Raw genomic sequence first — 12,367 nt, forward strand, 5'->3', positions numbered from 1 at the left:
TTTTCACCATAGCCCTCTATGGGCTCCAAATGTCACTTTGCCAATTACACAAGAACTGTCTTGGCGAAACGCTTCTTGAGGGGAAAGCTGTAACTCTGTGAGATGATTTCACAGAACACAAAGAAATTTCTCAGAAAGCTTCTTTCTCTTTGTTATCGGAGGATATTTCCTTTGGCCCTATAATCTTCCAAGGGATCCGAAATATCTGTTCTCAGATTCCACAGAAATAAGGCGAGCAAAGAGATCCACGAAATACAGATGTAACTCTGTGAGATGAATTAACAGAACACTAAGCAGTTTCTCAGAAAGCTTTTTTCCAGATTTCATCTGAGGATATTTCCTTTTTCACCTTAGCCCTCCATGGGCTTCCAAATATCACTTTGCCAATTCCGCAAGGACTGTCTTAGCGAAAGGCTTCTTGAGGGGAAAGATGTAACTCTGTGAGATGATTTCACAGAACACAAAGAATTTTCTCAGAAAGCTTCCTTCTCTTTGTTATGGGAGGATATTTCCTTTGGCCCTATAGTCTTAAAGGGATCCGAAATATCTGTTCTCAGATTCCACAGAAATAAGGCTAGCAAAGAGATCCACGAAATACAGATGTAACTTTGTGAGATGAATTAAGAGAACACTAAGCAGTTTCTCAGAAAGCTTCTTTCCAGATTTCAACTGAGGATATTTCCTTTTTCACCTTAGCCCTCCATGGGCTTCCAAATATCACTTTGCCAATTCCGCAAGAACTGTCTTAGCGAAAGGCTTCTTGAGGGGAAAGCTGTAAGTCTGTGAGATGATTTCACAGAACAGAAAGAAGTTTCTCAGAAAGCTTCCTTCTCTTTGTTATCGGAGGATATTTCCTTTGGCCCTATAGTCTTCCAAGGGATCCGAAATATCTGTTCTCAGATTCCACAGAAATAATGCTAGCAAAGAGATCCACGAAATACAGATGTAACTCTGTGCGATGAATTAACAGAACACTAAGCAGTTTCTCAGAAAGCTTCTTTCCAGATTTCATCTGAGGATATTTCCTTTTTCACCATAGCCCTCTATGGGCTTCCAAATGTCACTTTGCCAATTCCAGAAGAACTCTCTTGGGGAAAGGCTTCTTGAGGGGAAAGCTGTAACTCTGTGAGATGATTTCACAGAACGCAAAGAAGTTTCTCAGAAAACTTCTTTCTCTTGGTTATCGGAGCATATTTTCTTTGGCCCTATAGTCTTCCAAGGGATCCGAAATATCTGTTCTCAGATTCCACAGAAATAAGGCTAGCAAAGAGATCCACGAAATACAGTTGTAACACTGTGAGATGAATTAACAGAACACTAAGCAGTTTCTCAGAAAGCTTCTTTCCAGATTTCATCAGAGGATATTTGTTTTTCACCACAGCTCTCTATGGGCTTCCAAATATCACTTTGCCAATTCCACAAGAACTGTCTTAGCGAAAGGCTTCTTGAGGGGAATGCTGTAACTCTGTGAGATGATTTCACAGAACACAAAGAAGTTTCTCAGAAAGCTTCTTTCTATTTGTTATCCGAGGATATTTCCTTTGGCCCTATAGTCTTCCAAGGGATCCGAAATATCTGTTCTCAGATTCCACAGAAATAAGGCTAGCAAGGAGATCCACGAAATACAGATGTAACTCTGTGAGATGAATTAACAGAACACTAAGCAGTTTCTCAGAATGCTTCTTTCCAGATTTCATGTGAGGATATTTCCTTTTTCACCATAGCCCTCTATGGACTTCCAAATACCACTTTGCCAATTCCACAAGAACTGTCTTAGCGAAAGGCTTCTTGAGGGGAATGCTGCAACTCTGTGAGATGATTTCACAGAATACAAAGAAGTTTCTCAGAAAGCTTCTTTCTCTTTGTTATCGGAGGATATTTCCTTTGGCCCTATAGTCTTCCAAGGGATCCGAAATATCTGTTCTCAGATTCCACAGAAATAAGGCTGGCAAAGAGATCCACGAAATACAGATGTAACTCTGTGAGATGAATTAACAGAACACTAAGCAGTTTCTCAGAAAGCTTCTTTCCAGATTTCAACTGAGGATATTTCCTTTTTCACCATAGCCCTCTATGGGCTTCCAAATGTCACTTTTCCAATTCCACATAAACTGTCTTGGCGAAAGGCTTCCTGAGGGGAACGCTGTAACTCTGTGAGATGATTTCACAGAACACAAAGAAGTTTCTCAGAAAGCTTCTTTCTCTTTGTTATCGGAGGATATTTCCTTTGGCCCTATAGTCTTCCAAGGGATCCGAAATATCTGTTCTCAGATTCCACAAAAATAAGGCTAGCAAAGAGATCCACGAAATACAGATGTAACTCTGTGAGATGAATTAACAGAACACTAAGCAATTTCTGAGAAAGCTTCTTTCCAGATTTCATGAGAGGATATTTCCTTTTTCACCATAACCCTCTATGGGCTTCCAAATATCACTTTGCCTATTCCGCAAGAACTGTCTTAGCGAAAGGCTTCTTGAGGGGAAAGCTGTAACTCTGTGAGCTGATTTCACAGAACACAAAGAAGTTTCTCAGAAAACTTCTTTCTCTTGGTTATCGGAGCATATTTCCTTTGTCCCTATAGTCTTCCAAGGGATCCGAAATATCTGTTCTCAGATTCCACAGAAATAAGGCTAGCAAAGAGATCCACCAAATACAGATGTAACTCTGTGAGATGAATTAACAGAACACAAGGCAGTTTCTCAGAAAGCTTCTTCCCAGATTTCATGTGAGGATATTTCCTTTTTCACCATAGCCCACTATGGGCTTCGAAATGTCACTTTGCAATTCCACCAGAACTGTCTTGGCGAAACGCTTCTTGAGGGGAAAGCTTTAACTCTGTGAGATGATTTCACAGAACCCAAAGAAGTTTCTCAGAAAGCTTCTTTCTGTTTGTTATCGGAGGATATTTCCTTTGGCCCTATAGTCTTAAAGGGATCCGAAATATCTGTTCTCAGATTCCACAGAAATAAGGCTAGCAAAGAGATCCACGAAATACAGATGTAACTCTGTGAGATGAATTAACAGAACACTAAGCAGTTTCTCAGAAAGCTTCTTTCCAGATTTCATCTGAGGATATTTCCTTTTTCACCATAGCCCTCTATGGGCTTCCAAATATCACTTTGCCAATTCCACAAGAACTGTCTTAGCGAACGGCTTCTTGAGGGGAAAGCTGTAACTCTGTGAGATGATTTCACAGAACACAAAGAAGTTTCTCAGAAAGCTTCTTTCTCTTTGTTATCGGAGGATATTTCCTTTGGCCCTATAGTCTTCCAAGGGATCCGAAATATCTGTTCTCAGATTCCACAGAAATAAGGCTAGGAAAGAGATTCACGAAATACAGATGTAACTCTGCGAGATGAATGAACAGAACACTAAGCAGTTTCTCAGAAAGCTTCTTTCCAGATTTCATGTGAGGATATTTCCTTTTTCACCATAGCCCTCTATGGGCTCCAAATGTCACTTTGCCAATTACACAAGAACTGTCTTGGCGAAACGCTTCTTGAGGGGAAAGCTGTAACTCTGTGAGATGATTTCACAGAACACAAAGAAGTTTCTCAGAAAGCTTCTTTCTGTTTGTTATCGGAGGATATTTCCTTTGGCCCTATAGTCTTAAAGGGATCCGAAATATCTGTTCTCAGATTCCACAGAAAGAAGGCTAGCAAAGAGATCCACGAAATACAGATGTAACTCTGTGAGATGAATTAACAGAACACTAAGCAGTTTCTCAGAAAGCTTCTTTCCAGATTTCATCTGAGGATATTTCCTTTTTCACCATAGCCCTCTATGGGCTTCCAAATATCACTTTGCCAATTCCGCAAGAACTGTCTTAGCGAACGGCTTCTTGAGGGTAAAGCTGTAACTCTGTGAGATGATTTCAAAGAACACAAAGAAGTTTCTCAGAAAGCTTCTTTCTCTTTGTTATCGGAGGATATTTCCTTTGGCCTTATAGTCTTCCAAGGGATCCGAAATATCTGTTCTGAGATTCCACAGAAATAGGGCTAGCAAAGAGATCTACGAAATACAGATGTAACTCTGTGAGATGAATTAACAGAACACTAAGCAGTTTCTCAGAAAGCTTCTTTCCAGATTTCATCTGAGGATATTTCCTTTTTCACCATAGCCCTCTATGGGCTCCAAATGTCACTTTGCCAATTACACAAGAACTGGCTTGGCGAAAGGCTTCTTGAGGGGAAAGCTGTAACTCTGTGAGATGATTTCACAGAACACAAAGAAGTTTCTCAGAAAGCTTCTTTCTCTTTGTTATCGGAGGATATTTCCTTTGGCCCTATAGTCTTCCAAGGGATCCGAAATATCTGTTCTCAGATTCCACAGAAATAAGGCGAGCAAAGGGATCCACGAAATACAGATGTAACTCTGTGAGATGAATTAACAGAACACTAAGCAGTTTCTCAGAAAGCTTCTTTCCAGATTTATTCTGAGGATATTTCCTTTTTCACCATAGCCCTCTATGGGCTCCAAATGTCACTTTGTCAATTAGACAAGAACTGTCTTGGCGAAACGCTTCTTGAGGGGAAAGCTGTAACTCTGTGAGATGATTTCACAGAACCCAAAGAAGTTTCTCAGAAAGCTTCTTTCTCTTTGTTATGGGAGATTTTTTCCTTTGGCCCTATAGTCTTCCAAGGGATCCGAAATATCTGTTCTCAGATTCCACAGAAATAAGGCTAGCAAAGAGATCCACGAAATACAGATGTAACTCTGTGAGATGAATTAACAGAACACAAAGCAGTTTCTCAGAAAGCTTCTTCCCAGATTTCACTTGAGGATATTTCCTTTTTCACCATAGCCCTCTATGGGCTTCCAAATGTCACTGTGCCAATTCCAGAAGAACTGTCTTGGTGAAGCGCTTCTTGAGGGGAAAGCTGTAACTCTGTGAGATGATTTCACAGAATACAAAGAAGTTTCTCAGAAAACTTCTTTCTCTTGGTTATCAGAGCGTATTTCCTTTGGCCCTATAGTCTTCCAAGGGATCCGAAATATCTGTTCTCAGATTTCACAGAAATAAGGCTATCAAAGAGATCCACGAAATACAGATGTAACTCTGTGAGATGAATTAACAGAACACTAAGAAGTTTCTCAGAAAGCTTCTTTCCAGATTTCATGTGAGGATATTTCCTTTTTCACCATAGCCCTCTATGGGCTTCCAAATGTCACTTTGCCAATTCCACAAGAACTGTCTTGGTGAAAGGCTTCTTGAGGGGAAAGCTGTAACTCTGTGAGATGATTTCACAGAATACAAAGAAGTTTCTCAGAAAGCTTCTTTCTCTTGGTTATCGGAGCATATTTCCTTTGTCCCTATTGTCTTCCAAGGGATCCGAAATATCTGTTCTCAGATTCCGCAGAAAAAAGGCTAGCAAAGAGATCCACGAAATACAGATGTAACTCTGTGAGATGAATTAACAGAACACTGAGCAGTTACTCAGAAAGCTTCTTTCCAGATTTCATCGCAGGATATTTCCTTTTTCACTATAGAATTCTAAGGGCTTCCAAATATCACTTTGCCAATTCCAGAAGAACTGTCTTAGCGAAAGGCTTCTTGAGGGGAAAGGTGTAACTCTGTGAGATGATTTCACAGAACACAAAGAAGTTTCTCAGAAAGCTTCTTTCTCTTTATTATCGGAGGATATTTCCTTTGGCCCTATAGTCTTCCAAGGGATCCGAAATATCTGCTCTCAGATGCCACAGAAATAAGGCTAGCAGAGAGATCCACGAAATACAGATGTAACTGTGTGAGATGAATTAACAGAACACTAACCAGTTTCTCAGAAAGCTTCTTTCCAGATTTCATCTGAGGATATTTCCTTTTTCAACATAGCCCTCTATGGGCTGCAAATGTCACTTTTCCAATTCCACATAAACTGTCTTGGCGAAAGGCTTCTTGAGGGGAAAGCTGTAACTCTGTGAGATGATTTCACAGAACACAAAGAAGTTTCTCAGAAAGCTTCTTTCTCTTTGTTATCGGAGGATATTTCCTTTGGCCCTATAGTCTTCCAAGGGATCCGAAATATCTGTTCTCAGATTCCACAGAAATAAGGCTAGGAAAGAGATTCACGAAATACAGATGTAACTCTGCGAGATGAATGAACAGAACACTAAGCAGTTTCTCAGAAAGCTTCTTTCCAGATTTCATGTGAGGATATTTCCTTTTTCACCATAGCCCTCTATGGGCTCCAAATGTCACTTTGCCAATTACACAAGAACTGTCTTGGCGAAACGCTTCTTGAGGGGAAAGCTGTAACTCTGTGAGATGATTTCACAGAACACAAAGAAGTTTCTCAGAAAGCTTCTTTCTCTTTGTTATCGGAGGATATTTCCTTTGGCCCTATAATCTTCCAAGGGATCCGAAATATCTGTTCTCAGATTCCACAGAAATAAGGCTAGCAAAGAGATCCACGAAATACAGATGTAACTCTGTGAGATGAATTAACAGAACACTAAGCAGTTTCTCAGAAAGCTTCTTTCCAGATTTCATCTGAGGATATTTCCTTTTTCACCATAGCCCTCTATGGGCTTCCAAATATCACTTTGCCAATTCCACAAGAACTGTCTTAGCGAACGGCTTCTTGAGGGGAAAGCTGTAACTCTGTGAGATGATTTCAAAGAACACAAAGAAGTTTCTCAGAAAGCTTCTTTCTCTTTGTTATCGGAGGATATTTCCTTTGGCCTTATAGTCTTCCAAGGGATCCGAAATATCTGTTCTGAGATTCCACAGAAATAAGGCTAGCAAAGAGATCCACGAAATACAGATGTAACTCTGTGAGATGAATTAACAGAACACTAAGCAGTTTCTCAGAAAGCTTCTTTCCAGATTTCATCTGAGGATATTTCCTTTTTCACCATAGCCCTCTATGGGCTCCAAATGTCACTTTGCCAATTACACAAGAACTGGCTTGGCGAAAGGCTTCTTGAGGGGAAAGGTGTAACTCTGTGAGATGATTTCACAGAACACAAAGAAGTTTCTCAGAAAGCTTCTTTCTTTTTATTATCGGAGGATATTTCCTTTGGCCCTATAGTCTTCCAAGGGATCCGAAATATCTGCTCTCAGATGCCACAGAAATAAGGCTAGCAGAGAGATCCACGAAATACAGATGTAACTTTGTGAGATGAATTAACAGAACACTAACCAGTTTCTCAGAAAGCTTCTTTCCAGATTTCATCTGAGGATATTTCCTTTTTCACCATAGCCCTCTATGGGCTCCAAATGTCACTTTTCCAATTCCACATAAACTGTCTTGGCGAAAGGCTTCTTGAGGGGAAAGCTGTAACTCTGTGAGATGATTTCACAGAACACAAAGAAGTTTCTCAGAAAGCTTCTTTCTCTTTGTTATCGGAGGATATTTCCTTTGGCCCTATAGTCTTCCAAGGGATCCGAAATATCTGTTCTCAGATTCCACAGAAATAAGGCTAGGAAAGAGATTCACGAAATACAGATGTAACTCTGCGAGATGAATGAACAGAACACTAAGCAGTTTCTCAGAAAGCTTCTTTCCAGATTTCATGTGAGGATATTTCCTTTTTCACCATAGCCCTCTATGGGCTCCAAATGTCACTTTGCCAATTACACAAGAACTGTCTTGGCGAAACGCTTCTTGAGGGGAAAGCTGTAACTCTGTGAGATGATTTCACAGAACACAAAGAAGTTTCTCAGAAAGCTTCTTTCTGTTTGTTATCGGAGGATATTTCCTTTGGCCCTATAGTCTTAAAGGGATCCGAAATATCTGTTCTCAGATTCCACAGAAAGAAGGCTAGCAAAGAGATCCACGAAATACAGATGTAACTCTGTGAGATGAATTAACAGAACACTAAGCAGTTTCTCAGAAAGCTTCTTTCCAGATTTCATATGAGGATATTTCCTTTTTCACCATAGCCCTCTATGGGCTTCCAAATATCACTTTGCCAATTCCGCAAGAACTGTCTTAGCGAACGGCTTCTTGAGGGTAAAGCTGTAACTCTGTGAGATGATTTCAAAGAACACAAAGAAGTTTCTCAGAAAGCTTCTTTCTCTTTGTTATCGGAGGATATTTCCTTTGGCCTTATAGTCTTCCAAGGGATCCGAAATATCTGTTCTGAGATTCCACAGAAATAGGGCTAGCAAAGAGATCTACGAAATACAGATGTAACTCTGTGAGATGAATTAACAGAACACTAAGCAGTTTCTCAGAAAGCTTCTTTCCAGATTTCATCTGAGGATATTTCCTTTTTCACCATAGCCCTCTATGGGCTCCAAATGTCACTTTGCCAATTACACAAGAACTGGCTTGGCGAAAGGCTTCTTGAGGGGAAAGCTGTAACTCTGTGAGATGATTTCACAGAACACAAAGAAGTTTCTCAGAAAGCTTCTTTCTCTTTGTTATCGGAGGATATTTCCTTTGGCCCTATAGTCTTCCAAGGGATCCGAAATATCTGTTCTCAGATTCCACAGAAATAAGGCGAGCAAAGGGATCCACGAAATACAGATGTAACTCTGTGAGATGAATTAACAGAACACTAAGCAGTTTCTCAGAAAGCTTCTTTCCAGATTTATTCTGAGGATATTTCCTTTTTCACCATAGCCCTCTATGGGCTCCAAATGTCACTTTGTCAATTAGACAAGAACTGTCTTGGCGAAACGCTTCTTGAGGGGAAAGCTGTAACTCTGTGAGATGATTTCACAGAACCCAAAGAAGTTTCTCAGAAAGCTTCTTTCTCTTTGTTATGGGAGATTTTTTCCTTTGGCCCTATAGTCTTCCAAGGGATCCGAAATATCTGTTCTCAGATTCCACAGAAATAAGGCTAGCAAAGAGATCCACGAAATACAGATGTAACTCTGTGAGATGAATTAACAGAACACAAAGCAGTTTCTCAGAAAGCTTCTTCCCAGATTTCACTTGAGGATATTTCCTTTTTCACCATAGCCCTCTATGGGCTTCCAAATGTCACTGTGCCAATTCCAGAAGAACTGTCTTGGTGAAGCGCTTCTTGAGGGGAAAGCTGTAACTCTGTGAGATGATTTCACAGAATACAAAGAAGTTTCTCAGAAAACTTCTTTCTCTTGGTTATCGGAGCGTATTTCCTTTGGCCCTATAGTCTTCCAAGGGATCCGAAATATCTGTTCTCAGATTTCACAGAAATAAGGCTATCAAAGAGATCCACGAAATACAGATGTAACTCTGTGAGATGAATTAACAGAACACTAAGAAGTTTCTCAGAAAGCTTCTTTCCAGATTTCATGTGAGGATATTTCCTTTTTCACCATAGCCCTCTATGGGCTTCCAAATGTCACTTTGCCAATTCCACAAGAACTGTCTTGGTGAAAGGCTTCTTGAGGGGAAAGCTGTAACTCTGTGAGATGATTTCACAGAATACAAAGAAGTTTCTCAGAAAACTTCTTTCTCTTGGTTATCGGAGCATATTTCCTTTGTCCCTATAGTCTTCCAAGGGATCCGAAATATCTGTTCTCAGATTCCGCAGAAAAAAGGCTAGCAAAGAGATCCACGAAATACAGATGTAACTCTGTGAGATGAATTAACAGAACACTGAGCAGTTACTCAGAAAGCTTCTTTCCAGATTTCATCGCAGGATATTTCCTTTTTCACTATAGAATTCTAAGGGCTTCCAAATATCACTTTGCCAATTCCAGAAGAACTGTCTTAGCGAAAGGCTTCTTGAGGGGAAAGGTGTAACTCTGTGAGATGATTTCACAGAACACAAAGAAGTTTCTCAGAAAGCTTCTTTCTCTTTATTATCGGAGGATATTTCCTTTGGCCCTATAGTCTTCCAAGGGATCCGAAATATCTGCTCTCAGATGCCACAGAAATAAGGCTAGCAGAGAGATCCACGAAATACAGATGTAACTGTGTGAGATGAATTAACAGAACACTAACCAGTTTCTCAGAAAGCTTCTTTCCAGATTTCATCTGAGGATATTTCCTTTTTCAACATAGCCCTCTATGGGCTGCAAATGTCACTTTTCCAATTCCACATAAACTGTCTTGGCGAAAGGCTTCTTGAGGGGAAAGCTGTAACTCTGTGAGATGATTTCACAGAACACAAAGAAGTTTCTCAGAAAGCTTCTTTCTCTTTGTTATCGGAGGATATTTCCTTTGGCCCTATAGTCTTCCAAGGGATCCGAAATATCTGTTCTCAGATTCCACAGAAATAAGGCTAGGAAAGAGATTCACGAAATACAGATGTAACTCTGCGAGATGAATGAACAGAACACTAAGCAGTTTCTCAGAAAGCTTCTTTCCAGATTTCATGTGAGGATATTTCCTTTTTCACCATAGCCCTCTATGGGCTCCAAATGTCACTTTGCCAATTACACAAGAACTGTCTTGGCGAAACGCTTCTTGAGGGGAAAGCTGTAACTCTGTGAGATGATTTCACAGAACACAAAGAAGTTTCTCAGAAAGCTTCTTTCTCTTTGTTATCGGAGGATATTTCCTTTGGCCCTATAATCTTCCAAGGGATCCGAAATATCTGTTCTCAGATTCCACAGAAATAAGGCGAGCAAAGAGATCCACGAAATACAGATGTAACTCTGTGAGATGAATTAACAGAACACTAAGCAGTTTCTCAGAAAGCTTTTTTCCAGATTTCATCTGAGGATATTTCCTTTTTCACCTTAGCCCTCCATGGGCTTCCAAATATCACTTTGCCAATTCCGCAAGGACTGTCTTAGCGAAAGGCTTCTTGAGGGGAAAGATGTAACTCTGTGAGATGATTTCACAGAACACAAAGAATTTTCTCAGAAAGCTTCCTTCTCTTTGTTATGGGAGGATATTTCCTTTGGCCCTATAGTCTTAAAGGGATCCGAAATATCTGTTCTCAGATTCCACAGAAATAAGGCTAGCAAAGAGATCCACGAAATACAGATGTAACTTTGTGAGATGAATTAAGAGAACACTAAGCAGTTTCTCAGAAAGCTTCTTTCCAGATTTCAACTGAGGATATTTCCTTTTTCACCTTAGCCCTCCATGGGCTTCCAAATATCACTTTGCCAATTCCGCAAGAACTGTCTTAGCGAAAGGCTTCTTGAGGGGAAAGCTGTAAGTCTGTGAGATGATTTCACAGAACACAAAGAAGTTTCTCAGAAAGCTTCCTTCTCTTTGTTATCGGAGGATATTTCCTTTGGCCCTATAGTCTTCCAAGGGATCCGAAATATCTGTTCTCAGATTCCACAGAAATAATGCTAGCAAAGAGATCCACGAAATACAGATGTAACTCTGTGCGATGAATTAACAGAACACTAAGCAGTTTCTCAGAAAGCTTCTTTCCAGATTTCATCAGAGGATATTTCCTTTTTCACTAGAGCCCTCTATGGGCTTCCAAATATCACTTTGCCAATTCCGCAAGAACTGTCTTAGCGAAAGGCTTCTTGAGGGGAAAGCTGTAACTCTGTGAGATGATTTCACAGAACACAAAGAAGTTTCTCAGAAAGCTTCCTTCTCTTTGTTATCGGAGGATATTTCCTTTGGCCCTATAGTCTTCCAAGGGATCCGAAATATCTGTTCTCAGATTCCACAGAAATAAGGCTAGCAAAGAGATCCACGAAATACAGATGTAACTCTGTGAGATGAATTAACAGAACACTAAGCAGTTTCTCAGAAAGCTTTTTTCCAGATTTCATCTGAGGATATTTCCTTTTTCACCATAGCCCTCTATGGGCTTGTAAATGTCACTTTGCCAATTCCAGAAGAACTCTCTTGGGGAAAGGCTTCTTGAGGGGAAAGCTGTAACTCTGTGAGATGATTTCACAGAACGCAAAGAAGTTTCTCAGAAAACTTCTTTCTCTTGGTTATCGGAGCATATTTTCTTTGGCCCTATAGTCTTCCAAGGGATCCGAAATATCTGTTCTCAGATTCCACAGAAATAAGGCTAGCAAAGAGATCCACGAAATACGGTTGTAACACTGTGAGATGAATTAACAGAACACTAAGCAGTTTCTCAGAAAGCTTCTTTCCAGATTTCATCAGAGGATATTTGTTTTTCACCACAGCTCTCTATGGGCTTCCAAATATCACTTTGCCAATTCCACAAGAACTGTCTTAGCGAAAGGCTTCTTGAGGGGAATGCTGTAACTCTGTGAGATGATTTCACAGAACACAAAGAAGTTTCTCAGAAAGCTTCTTTCTATTTGTTATCCGAGGATATTTCCTTTGGCCCTATAGTCTTCCAAGGGATCCGAAATATCTGTTCTCAGATTCCACAGAAATAAGGCTAGCAAGGAGATCCACGAAATACAGATGTAACTCTGTGAGATGAATTAACAGAACACTAAGCAGTTTCTCAGAAAGCTTCTTTCCAGATTTCAACTGAGGATATTTCCTTTTTCACCATAGCCCTCTATGGGCTTCCAAATGTCACTTT

Source organism: Macaca nemestrina, chromosome 13, assembly GCF_043159975.1.
Source record: "Macaca nemestrina isolate mMacNem1 chromosome 13, mMacNem.hap1, whole genome shotgun sequence".
NCBI lineage: Eukaryota > Metazoa > Chordata > Mammalia > Primates > Cercopithecidae > Macaca > Macaca nemestrina.